This window comes from Pan paniscus, chromosome 21, assembly GCF_029289425.2.
Source record: "Pan paniscus chromosome 21, NHGRI_mPanPan1-v2.0_pri, whole genome shotgun sequence".
Taxonomy (NCBI): domain Eukaryota; kingdom Metazoa; phylum Chordata; class Mammalia; order Primates; family Hominidae; genus Pan; species Pan paniscus.
This window is the reverse complement of record NC_073270.2, coordinates 19,163,102-19,175,922: the sequence shown is the minus strand read 5'-3', so window position 1 is coordinate 19,175,922 and position 12,821 is coordinate 19,163,102. Positions and strand designations below refer to the sequence as shown.

The 12,821-nt window shown below is 42.6% G+C and overlaps 1 non-coding gene across 1 annotated transcript; it reads left to right on the top strand.

The window, feature by feature from the left end:
• Positions 1 to 12,403: 12,403 nt before the first annotated feature.
• On the top strand, positions 12,404 to 12,594 carry LOC112438045 (U2 spliceosomal RNA). Its single transcript, XR_003026545.2, has one exon. It is a non-coding gene; the product is annotated as a U2 spliceosomal RNA (small nuclear RNA).
• The last annotated feature ends 227 nt before the right edge of the window (positions 12,595 to 12,821 follow it).

Here is a 12,821-nt window from a genome sequence, read left to right as displayed (position 1 = left end):
TTGCTTGGTAGACTAAAAACCTTCAAATATGAGGCCTGTGGAGAAAAATAATGAAAGGAATGGCTGGACTAAATAGAGGCAAGTCGGCCGGGCGCGGTTGCCCACGCCTGTAATCTCAGCACTTTGGGAGGCCGAGGCGGGCGGATCACAAGGTCAAGAGATCGAGACCATCCTGGCCAACATGGTGAAACCCTGTCTCTATTAAAAGTATAAAAATTAGCTGGGCCTGGTGGCGGGCGCCTGTAGTCCCAGCTACTCGGGAGGCTGAGGCAGGAGAATGGCTTGAACCCAGGAGGCTGAGGTTGCAGTGAGCTGAGATCATGCCATTGCACTCCAGCCTGGGTGACAGAGCAAGACGCCGTCTCAAAAAAACAAACAAACAAACAAACAAAAAAATAGAGGCAAGTCTCTCTTTGATTCTTAAGGAAATCTATGCTTGGGGAACCTTTGTTAACGTATTGAAAATGTGAATAGTGACATTACAGGAAGTTGAAGGTATAAATCATAAGAAATTGGCACTATAGATTTGTGATTAATTTTTCTTGATTTTTACAAAGGCCTAAGAGACTGGAGTTACGAGTTCATTTTCCTCTTGTTACTGAGGGGTCTGGGCCAGGGAGTCCGGTTTCTTCCTCTTTCGAGATTTAACCAATTGTGTGACCGTGGATGAGGCATTTGACCCCTTTGGGCCTCAGTTTCCCATGTGTAATGTGTAGTTTGAACTAGTCATCTCTAAAGCCCTTTCCAGGTATCAAAGTATGTGGTTCTCTGACGTTTGCTCCAAGATGCTCATTCGCTGAAAGCCTTGCCCTGGCTCCACGGGCTTCAGCCCTTTGAACAGAAGAGGGCGCCCTAAACATGGTGATTCCTTCCTTTCCCTGCGGGCCCTTTTGGCAATTCAGGTAGAGGACCGGCGCAAGTGTTCTCGTCAGGATTCAGTTGTCCAGAGGCCAGCATTTTCCCTGGACAAGGGGTAGCTAAGGCCTCAGAGGAAGCCACTGACTTTGCATCTTTCCAAATCTTGTGAGGTTGAAATTTTAATTATATTTTAACTATGGATATAATTGAAGAAGATGGAAAAAAGACACTATTGTAATTCCATAGTCAGTTACTGCTCTAAAATAAAATGCAGATAAGTAATATAGCCATTCTCGTTCTTGTTGACTGGAGGGGGTGGGGTATGGACGTGTCACGTATTGTCTCAGGGCTCTCAGGGCATGGCTTCATTCATTCATTCCGTATTTTCCGAGGGTCTACTTGGTGCCAACTACTGTTTGTTTATAGCGTCAACCAAACAAAGCCCTTGTCCCCATTGAAGCTAATATTGTATGAGCATTTTCAAAATGGTGGGCTGAAATGGATCCTCAGGCCTCGAAATGCATGCATGGAGCCATATCTGAGCTAACTAAGGGTGTGAAGCTTCCATACACCAAGTAGTTTCCAAAGGAAACTGCCCAGGGACAGAACATCTGCTTATCAGGAGTTTTGCCACTAGCAAAATGGAGTAATTGGGAAAATGACTGTTGAACAAGTTAAATGTACAGGTACAACATTCTTTCTTTCTTTCTTTCTTTTCCTGAGACAGAGAGTCTCCCTCTGTCGGCCAGGCTGGAGTGCAGTGGCGCAATCTCCGCTCACTGCAACTTCTGCCTCCCGGGTTCAAGTGATTCTTCTGCCTCCACCTTCCAAGTAGCTGGGATTACAGGCGCCCACCATCATGCCCGGCTAATTTTTGTATTTTCAGTAGAGACGGGGTTTCGCCATGTTGGCCAGGCTGTTCTTAAACTCCTGACCTCAGGTGATCCACCCACTTCGACCTCCCAAAGTGTTGGGATTACAGGCGTGAGCCACCGCGCCTGGCCCAACATTCTTGAAAGAAGGACAAGAAAGCTACCTGCATTTGTCCACACTGCTCAGTCTCAAGGTAATAAAGGGAGTGGAAGGCTATTAGCATTCAGGCAAACGCAGCAGCTAAAGCGCCTGTTATGGGCAACAGCACAGGCTGTAGAGTGAGGCCGCCCAAGTTTCAATGCAAGCTCTGCCACTCACCCTCTGGCTGAACTGGGGGAAATTTCTTAACCTGCATGAGGTTCTGTGGGTCATGTGGGGATTCAATGGGTCCACATATTTAAGCCATCAGAACAGTGGCCTCGCACACAGTAATTGCTCAGTAAATTTTCACCATACTTACTGATGTGATTATCAGTATAACCTTAAATTGGTCCCGTTCCTGATTTCTTTTCATTCTGACTAAATCCTTTTAAATCTTGGGTTAAAAGGCTAAATAAATTTGCTTAGCCAGAACAAGAGAAAGGTTTATTGAGCATCTGCTATTCTACTGTTCTAGGAACAAGGATTTGGCAATAAATGAGATAGAGCCTCTGTCTTCTCAGGAGCTTACAGCAGACAATAAATACATTAAAAAGCAAACAAACAAGTTCAGATGTAATGGATTTGAGTAGTATTTCTCTCTTTGGAATGAATTATAACCACATTAAAATCTTACTTGTGATGTTCTTGATGCTACACATTCATGTAAGAGAACATCTTCCACTTAAGGAATTGATGTATGAATCCTAGCAAAAAACTGAGTAAGTCAGGATATCTTCTGGCTTTCTTTTCCAGTTCCACAAGATGTAAGCAGAAACTGGAGATGCTACACATTCTCTTTTGGTAGAAGAGCATTGCACTTGACTACAACAAGATTTTAAGCCTGATTATTATATCTTGAATTGTATTTGTTCACAATTCAAACTGGCTAAAGACTGAATTCCAGGCTGATATTCTTAGTGTGGTTCCAGCAACTGGAAAATGGATTGTGTTTCCTTTCAGCCTTCTAATTCCTGGGTGAAATGAATATACAGTCATGTACCACATAATGACATTTCCTGACTGCATATATGACGGTGGTCCCATACGATTACAAATACCGCACATTCACTCTACCTTTTCTATGTTTAGATATGTTTAGAAACATGAATGCTGTGTTTAGATATGTTTAGACAAACAACTACTTAGCATTATGTTACAGTTGCCTACAGTTTTCAGTATAGTAACAGGCTGTACAAGTTTGTAGCCTAGGAGCAATAGGCTCTACCATACAGCCTGGGTGTGTAGTAGGCTATGCCATCTAGGTTTGTGTAAGTCACTCTATGATGCCGTCTAGGTTTGTGTAAGTCACTCTATGATGTTCGCACAATAAAGTTGCCTAACGATACTTTTCTCAGAATGTTTCTTCGTCATTAAGCAACACATGACTGTATGTTACTGCTGTTATGTTTCATAGCAGCCAACCATCTTCAGCAGGGAGAGTTTCTAGTAGCCCAGACAGTATCTTTGTGCAAATTAGAAAAAGATGCCCCCTTCCTTAAGGTATTTTTCTGCCATCTACCTGAAATTTTTTATAATAAATATTCATTTCTACAAATATTCAGTGCACACCCTGCTCAACCATATCAAGCAGCTCTCCTAATAGGTCTAATGAAGTCCTTCAAAGAGAGAAGCAGTACAATTTATATTATAACTTTATTTTTAATTGCCTTCTTTTTACCCTTTCGCCTTGTAACCAGTGTGACAAAACACAATCTTGTCGCCTCCAGGCAGACAAAAAGATGCATACCAGTGATTAGTAAGTCTATACCAGATCCTAGGAATTGAGTACATCCTTGGGAGGGGGAGGAGACAGTCAGTTAATATCTAGATGACCACAACAAACAAGGAAATAAAATTGCAATTCCCTCCAAAACACAAAGAACCCCTAAAACAAAATCAAAAAATGTCTCAGTCTGACCTGGCACTGGGCCGTCTTTTTCAGCTGCCAGATTAGCTTTCCTGCTTTTATCCATCAATAGAAGGAGTATTGCTCCATTGTTTTGCAATTACAATGGCTCTGTGATCTCTTGAATCAAAATTGAACTTTGTCTTCTTGTGTGAGAGAATACAAGATCCATCCCATATCAGTTTTCTGGAGCTCCAGATCCATTCTCTAATGCTAGGCAGACGTCTCTGCTAGACTGACCATTAGGCACTTTAAGCTGAGCATGCCTCAAACTCACCCCGTCCTTTCCCTCCCAAACCTCTTTCTCCTCCTGTAGTCCCCACATCTCCATTGACTTCCTGACTCTTCTCTCAGTTTCACAAATGATTAAGTACCTTCTTAGAGTTCCTTTCCCTTCACCTGACACACATCAGTCTCCACCACCTGCTGCGTGCTCTGCATGTGGACATCTGTCGGGATCTCTCTGTTCCCATTGCCTCAGCATTGGATGAAGTCTTGGGCCCTCGTCATTTCTCCCTGGGACTAATGCAGTGGCTTCTCAGCTAGTGTTTTAGCCATTCCCAAGTCTCCTCACCTCTTTTCAATTTTCTGCTCCCCTATTATCTGAACAGAACTGGGACCATTTACCCGCACTGCTTATAAACCTCTAGTGGCTGCCTACTGCCTTCAGGATCAAATCTCCACTCTGTTCCAGTCTACCCCAACCTGCCACTAGTTTTAACCACTATTCACTGCTCTCCTTTCTGCTTCTCCTCCCTATCCCACGGTATTCCCTGCCACTTTTCACTACTTAAAATTTTAGAATTCCCTCAAAATGATGGGCATCAAGCCTCCTGTACTTCATGGATTGAATACCACCACGTTCTTCCTCTGGCAAACATTTTTTTAAATATTTATTTATTTATTTATTTATGACACAGGGCTCTCTCTTTTGGCCAGGATGGAGTACAGTAGCTCAGTCGTGGCTCACTGCAGTCTCAACCTGCTGGGCTCAAGCATTCCTCCCACCTCAGCCTCCCATAATGCTGAGATTACAGATGTGAGCCACCGCGCCCGTCCCCTCTGGCAGCTCTTATTCATCCTTCAGGTCCAGCACAAGTTGTCGCTGCTTCTCTGAAGTTTTCCCACCCCCACCCTCTTCCTTTGATTTTCCTAGCACATTTTATAAACTTCTGTCTTGATATTTTTGTCATGATGTGCTGCAACATGTTTCCCCTCCCAGGGGATATGCCCGGTCTCACTTCTTTCCCTAAGGCACTCAGGGCTGACTCGGTAAGGACTGTACTCAAGGGTTGGTTGAAACCTTGAAATGGGAAGATAAGGACAATGAGACAGGCACGTGGTTCTGCGGGCTGTTGAGCAACTCTTGATGAGCTTCAGGGACACAAGTGAGGAGACTGTGGGTGCCCTGGTGGCCACTAGTTGTTTGGACAGCTGGAAAACAGATTGTTAAAAATAAAAATTTTCATCAGAATGTTTTCTTCTTTTGTACACATGACATTCTGCGCTTCTAATGAAACTGGGCCTTTACAAAATGAAATAAAAGGATCTGTGCTATTATTGACTATAAAGTGATCATCTTTAAAAAGACAGACACTAAGAAAGAAATTACTAATTCAGTGAATTGAAAGTCCAGAGTTCTAGAATTGATTTATGGGTTCCAGCAAGGATCAGATATTTAAATGATTAGGTTTTTTATCATCTTCCAACTTCTTATTGTTCAAAATTGTTACAAAAATGAATTCAGGCTGGGCACGGTGGCTCACACCTGTAATCCCAGCACTTTGGGACGCCGAGGAGGGTAGATCACCTGAGGTCAGGAGTTTGAGACCAGCCTGGCCAACATGGTGAAACCCTATCTCTACTAAAAATAATAACTAAAATATTAGCTGGGCATGGTGGTACATGCCTGTAATCCTAGCTACTCAGGAGGCTGAGGCAGGAGAACTGCTTGAACCTGGGAGGTGGAGTTTGCGGTGAGCCGAGATTGCGCCACTGCACTCCAGCCTGGGTGACAGAGCAAGACTCTGTCTCAAAAAAAAAAAAAAAAAAAAGTGAATTCAGTCTTGCTTATATATTTTGAGTTCCTTAGAGTTCAACATTCTACTGAAAATATAAGATGAATGGGTTTCATTATCTTGCCTGCTTAAATTTATTGATGCAGGGGTAGAAGCAGGAAAAGAAAAATAAGAAGAAAAATAATTAATTGATGTGCAAGTTTGTGGGGTTTTTTTGCCAGGGAACAGATTTTTTTCAGGACTGTGTCTTTTTTTTTTTTTTTTTTTAAGAAACAGGAAGGTTATCTTGGATTATGACTAATTAGATTAATTTTAAAAACAAAATATATATTAATTATAAATATATTCATTTATATAAGAAATATATTTATATATTTATAAATACATTCTGTTATATTAGTGTGACAACATGCTATAATGTATGTAGACAGCTAACAGCCATTTATCAGGGGTTTACAGTGTCCTGCTCAGCTGAGCCCCTGGGATTCAAAGGGGAGGGACCCTGCTCCTGGACCCAAGATGCTCATAGTCTCATTGGGGAAATGACGAGGTAGAAAAAAATAATCACAAGGCAATGTAGTAAGTGTAAAAAGGCCTTTAACATTCTGTTGGCACGCAAAGTTCAATCAGATATTCTCTGCTGATGCAGAGGCACATGTCACAAAGGGGGACACAAGCTGGCTCCAGGTGTGGCCAAAAAAGTGTGCAGTGATGTTCTCTAGTCTATTTTTTTTTCCTTTTTCTCTATTCTGGCTTCTCAATATGATGTCTAGTCTAATCAAGCAAGTTCACTTATAAGCAGGTGAAAGTTCAAGAAAGGGGCCTCAGAAGTCTTCTGGTTTGGCCCATTCCTTTGTGATGAAGGTTCTAGACATAGGGACTGGGGTTTGTGTGAGGTCACCCAGGTGACTGCACAGCACCAGCCCTCAAAGCCAGGTCTAGGGCTCCATCCCACTTCCCAAGATGCCCTGAAGTCTTGAGGTGTCTACTAGGAAAGCGTTGCATTACTGGGCCAGGTGGAAACCAAACTCTAAAATCAATGCTGTAGAGAGATGCTTTCAATTTTATTTTAAAACTGTGTTTTGATTACATTTGTCATTAACTTTTCTGACTTAGGAAAGAAGCTTCATATTACAACAGGCTGACATGTTTTTAGCTCAAGAGTAGAGACTTCTGTCAATCATGTGGGATCATGAATGCCTCAAAGGTTGGAGGTCCATGCGTTGACCAAGAAGAACTCCAGCTGCTTCAGATTGCTTGATTGTCACTGAAAAGTACACCCAATATGAAGAAGATTGCAGTTAACTGGAGATTAAAATTAGATGTCTTAATAAGGCAAATCATTTCAACGTATGTCTTCCCTTTCTTTGATTTCCTCTCATGTGTATTATAACACCTCTTACTAGAGGGCTCCAGAAGGAACTGCTCTCACCCTTACCTGCACTGTTTTGTTGAAAAGGAATGTTTCTGATTTTATCTCCTCATTTTTACTACTTCTTCTTATCTTTTTTTTAAATTTTATTTTCATGGTATGACACGTGAAAGACCTCAGGGCTTTTGGCATGTGTGTTAGCCAGAGATGTTCTACAGTTTCTTTAGTGATATAAGACAATCTTCTTTTGGAGAGTGTTTCAAGCACCGAAGGCTTAATATTGCCATTTTCACATTTGGATGGCATTTTTCCAAATGTCTTGTGAGCCTTGCCAGTGGTGGCAAGCTGTAATCGGTCAAAAATGAAAGTGAAAACTTAATGAAAACTAAGTTTCCAGTCTCATCTTTATGGCCAATTTCCCAGGTAACCTTGAGGCAGTCCTCATTGCATGAGGCATAGTGGGAATGATAATAGCCCACTTATGGATAGGCTTGTTGTATGGCTAAATGAAGTCACAACTGCAAATGATCTCAACTTCTTAGAAAAGGATGGTATTATGGAGCCGTGATGATTACAGCAGCCAAGGCTCTGATTGTTTGTAGTGATATCTGCTCTGGTGTACTTTGTCTTGTCTGTTTCATTATAACCAGCAGCTTTTTAAGGGAAGTCACAATGGGGTGCAATGATGCACTTTCCTTACAACTATTCTTTAACATTCTGGTCCTGTCATGTCCTGGTAGGTTCATTCCTGTATTCCACAGTGAAACCTTCTGCTTCAGAGGGTGCCTCATGACGTAGCCTAGGACACTGGTCTAGGTTGATGCATATTTTTAATGTCTTAGAAAATGGAAGACAGCATAAGTAAATGTGGGCCACGGAAACCACATTGTTTGTCCATTTCCACTCTAGGAGATTTTGACTTCAACAACCTGAGCAATCCTGAGGCTTCTGGACAATTAGTTGGTTTCAGAATCCCCACTATGCTTCTGGACCATTCTAGGGCAAAGGGGTTCAGGCTGCTGCTGCTTCTCCTTCTCCTTCTCCTTTTCCTTCTTCTTCTTCTTCCTTCAGACAGAATCTCTCTCTTGTTGCCCAGGCTGGAGTGCAATGGCGCGATTTCAGCTCACTCCCAGGGTTTCAAGCGATTCTCCTTGCTCAGCCTCCCAAGTAGCTGGGATTACAGGTGCCTGCCACCATGCCCGGGTAATTATTATTATTATTTTTTGTATTTTTAGTAAAGATGGGATTTCACCATGTTGGCCAGGCTGGTCTCGAACTCCTGACCTCAGGTGATCCACCTGCCTCGGCCTCCCAAAGTGCTGGGATTACAGGCGTGAGCCACAGCGCCTGGCTAGGCTCAGGCTTCTTTAAAGGGACCACATGACAACTGCGTGAGGACGAGACTTTCGTTGACTGTGCCCTCGACTCCTAGGATTTCCCAGTATTTTTCTGCCAAGACTTCTCCCCGGAGCTTCGCCGCCTGGCCTGTGCCTCCAGCGCTCAGCCTTAGGTCCACAGTGGCAGCACCTCATGAAGGTCATTCTCCATAGAGGCCCCTCTCTGGTGGCAGAGCCACATACTGCAATGTATGACCTGGACTTTCGGGAACACTGCTGCGGGGAGAACACTGTGAAACCATCAAAGATGTGTTGTGGGCATGTGTGCAAGCATCTTTAACCTCCCCTAGTGTGCTGTATGTCCCTAAGAGAATGACATGAGCATGAACTTGAATTCATCACTAAGCAGACTAGTGACCACGAACTAATCCCCACCGTGTGCCAGGCTCTGTCTTCACTCCTCACAACCATCCTTGAAGTGAGGCGTGTTATCCCTTTTTACTGACGAGAACACTGAGACCTGGGTGAAGGAAATAAAACAAGGACTCTTACAAGAGAGAGAAGAAAAACCAAAGTGTTTTTTCCTCCACGCTGATGCACATGTCACTCAACACAACACTTCTGACACCTGGGGTTGGGGGTGGGTTCCCACACACACGAACCAATTCTCTGTGGACTCCAGCTGGGCGTCCTATAATTCAATTCTGACACTATTCACCTGGAGAATCAGGTCCCACAGGTGGAGGGCTTGGTCCCACAAGATTGCCCCCACTTCAGGTGCCAGTTGCACATAGTAAGTTGTCACCTCTACCTCCACTGGCCAGCTCAGATTTGGATTTGGGGCTCCCACGACGTCCTCCTTAGGTTTGATTAATTTGCTAGAGCAGCTCACAGAACTCAGGGAAACACTTTACTTGCATTCACCCATTTATTATAAGGCTCTGGCAAGGATACAGTTGAGTGGCCAGCTGAAGAGATGTGTGGGGTGAGGTGTGTGGGAAGGCGCACGAAGCTTCCCTGCCCTCCCTGGGCGCACCACCCTCCAGAACCCCCAAGTGTTCAGCTATCTGGAAGCTCCCCAAACCCAGTCCTTTGGGTGTAGGGAAGCATCATTACCTAGCCATGACTGATTAAATCATTGGCCACGGGTGATCAACTCAGCCTTCAGCCTCTCCCAGCTCCCTGGAGGTCAGGGGTGGGGCTGAAAGTTTCAACCTTCTAATCACAAGGTTGGTTCCCCTGGCAACCAGCCCCCATTATGAGGCCATCCAGGAGCAAACCACGCGTCGTCCGGTCCTGAGAACAAAAGATGCTCCTGTCACTCAGGAAATTCCAAGGGATTTAGAACTCTGTGTCAGACGCCATCACTGAGGAAATTACAAAGGCCTTAAGGAGCTCTGTGTTAGGAACCAGGGGTCAAACACCAAATATTACAACAATAGATTCTCATCGTGTAGAACAATGAATTCTACATACATTTGTGTGTATTATACATCTCTCTCTCTCTCTCTCTCTCTCAATACATCACTACATCATATTCTTCTCTAACAAAAATTGGCGTATTTTCCAGAGAAAGTCAAGGTTCCTCCTATATTGGGTCCCCTTCTTCCACCTATCCCCAGGGAACAGATCTTAATAAACAATAGCATAGGAAATCCACACCAGCCTCAGCATCCTTTACATACATTGGTTAAGGAAGGGGCTGAGGGTGGTAAGCTAGCAGTTGGAACTGAGCTTCATTCAAATGCCATTCTCTGTGTAAACGTCACCCTTGTAGCTGCATCTTTTTGCTTCCCCAACTAAAATTCTAAGATGAGAGTGAAATCTTTAAGTGGAAGCTTGAAACCTAATTATTTGGATATTTAATTTGATTTCATTTTAATTTATCCCTAGTTTTATTAAGGTATAATAGAGAAATAATAATTGTATATATTTATGGTGCACAATGTGATGTTTAGATATATGTATATATACACTGTGAAATGATTAAATCAAACTAATTACCATATTTGTCACCTCACATACTTACCATTTTTTGCTGTGAGAACATTTAGATCGACTGTCTTAGCAATTTCCAAGTATACACTGTTATTAATTATAGTCACCTTGCTATACAGTAAATCCTTTATACACTTCTACCAATGTCTCCCCATCCCTGTCCCCAGCCCCTGGCAACCACAATTCCATTCTCTGCTTCTTTAAGTTCAACTGCTAAAAATTCCACATGTAAGTGAGATCATGCAGTATTTGGCTTTCTGTGCCTGGCTTATTTTACTTAGCATAATTTCCTTTATTTGGGTATTTTATATCTTGCATTGTTATCTATCTTTTATCTTTTATCATGTCCTGAGGAAGATATTCTGCCCTAATAGTCATTACATAGAAAAAGAAACTAAGAGATAAAGAATATAATTACTTTAATATTTTTAATTAGGCCTTTTAATAGGCACTCAAAAATACTAACATAGCACAATGAGATCACTTACTCTAATTACACAGAAGGATGAGGGCCAAACTTGTGTGAGGATTTAGGCTTTTTGGTACCTACATACTAATCATTTCTCTTCTCTATTCTACTTTTATACAGTAGAAACAAGAAGTATATAAATATCTGTTAAATGAGTAATCTTATCTGAAATGAAATCCCTGTGTTTGCCATTTATTAAGTGAAGAAAAAGAAGGAAGATACAGATACATAGGGAAAAACACTGGGAAATAACTCTGTAACCTGAAAGAGTATGGGAAGAGATTACAGGGAATGTTACAAGATACCTGCACTACCAATGAACCAGTGTCGTATCCTCTGAAAGTAAACTGACATCAGTTGTAAATGCAAACTCAAGGGCGGTCACTGTAATTTTTTTTTTTTTTTTAAACAAAATCAGTATAATTGGTATGGGAAGAGACAAAATAAAATGGAATCATATAAGGGTGGGTGCAGTGGCTCACACCAGTAATCCCAGCACTTTGAGAGGCTGAGGTGGGTGATTACTTGAGGTCAGGAGTTTCAGGCCAGCCTGGCCAACATGGTGAAATCCTGTCTCTACTAAAAATTCAAAAATTAGCCAGGCTGGGCATGGTGGCTTACGCCTGTAATCCCAGCACTTTGAGAGGCCAAGGCGGGTGGATCACCTGAGGTCAGGAGTTCGAGACCAGCCTGGCCAACACGGTGAAACCCCCTCACTACTAAAAATACAAAAATTAGCCGGGCGTGGTGGCAGGTGCCTGTAATCCCAAATACTCGGGAGGCTGAGGGAGGAGAATGATTTTGCTGCCTCAGCAATCATTACATGTGATGGGTCACATGATGGATCACATTACATGTGATAGGTCACAATGTAAGTGTAAGAAAATGATTGCTTATTGAGAACATAGACATTCACAGTCAGGAATGATGGTGATGCCAGGGAACCACAGATTGTCCACATGGGTGGCTGAGAGAGTGGCATCTTTGCTTCTGATGGTTCAATGCACACAAACTTAATTTTATGCAAAAGTTATTAAAATATTGTATAAAATTGCCTTCAGGCTATATGTATAAGGTGTGTCTGAAACATAAGTGAATTTTATGTTTAGGCTTGGGTTTGATCTCCAAGATATCTCATGATGTATATGCAATATTCCAAAACTCAGAAAAATCTGAATCCAAAGCACTTCTGGTCCCATGCATTTCTGATAAGGGATATTCAACCTGCATCAGTTTTCCTGTTTGTTTCCTTTGACTTCTCTTCCACGCTGCTGGTTTCATCATATGTCTGGTGAGTCCTCCCTGTCTGTTATGGAAAGGATTCTGTGATTTGTGGGGATTTCCTATGCTTCTGTGTAGGAAGGCCTGTTTCCTGGGGATAGGTGGAAGAAGGGGGTTTGTCCGGGGCTTACAGATAAGATTTCACTCTAGATCGCTTCTTGGCCTTTTGGTTAAGATCAAGTGTAGAATCTGTTCTTACCAGTTTAATATGCTGATATGTCCTTTATCTGAGGACAATATAGTAAATGGATTTTTTGAGCAGGGAGATGGAATAGGAGCTTGCTCCATCCACTCCACACATGGACCTGGTATTGCAGTACCTCCAGGAATGTTCAACCCTCGGGGGATATTTAAAAAAAAAAAAGATTTCAATCTAGAGGCTACAGGCTGCAGATGCTGTGGATGCTCAAATGAGAGAGCTCTGCTGCAGGGAACGATATGTGAGAAGCCTTGGCTTTCTCCAGCCGCTCACTCAACTTTTTGTTAGAGAAGAATTCTCTGGTTTGTCTGCACTTTTTTCCTCTACCTGGGAATAAATGAGGCTGTGCACTGTTCCTTCACAAGGACG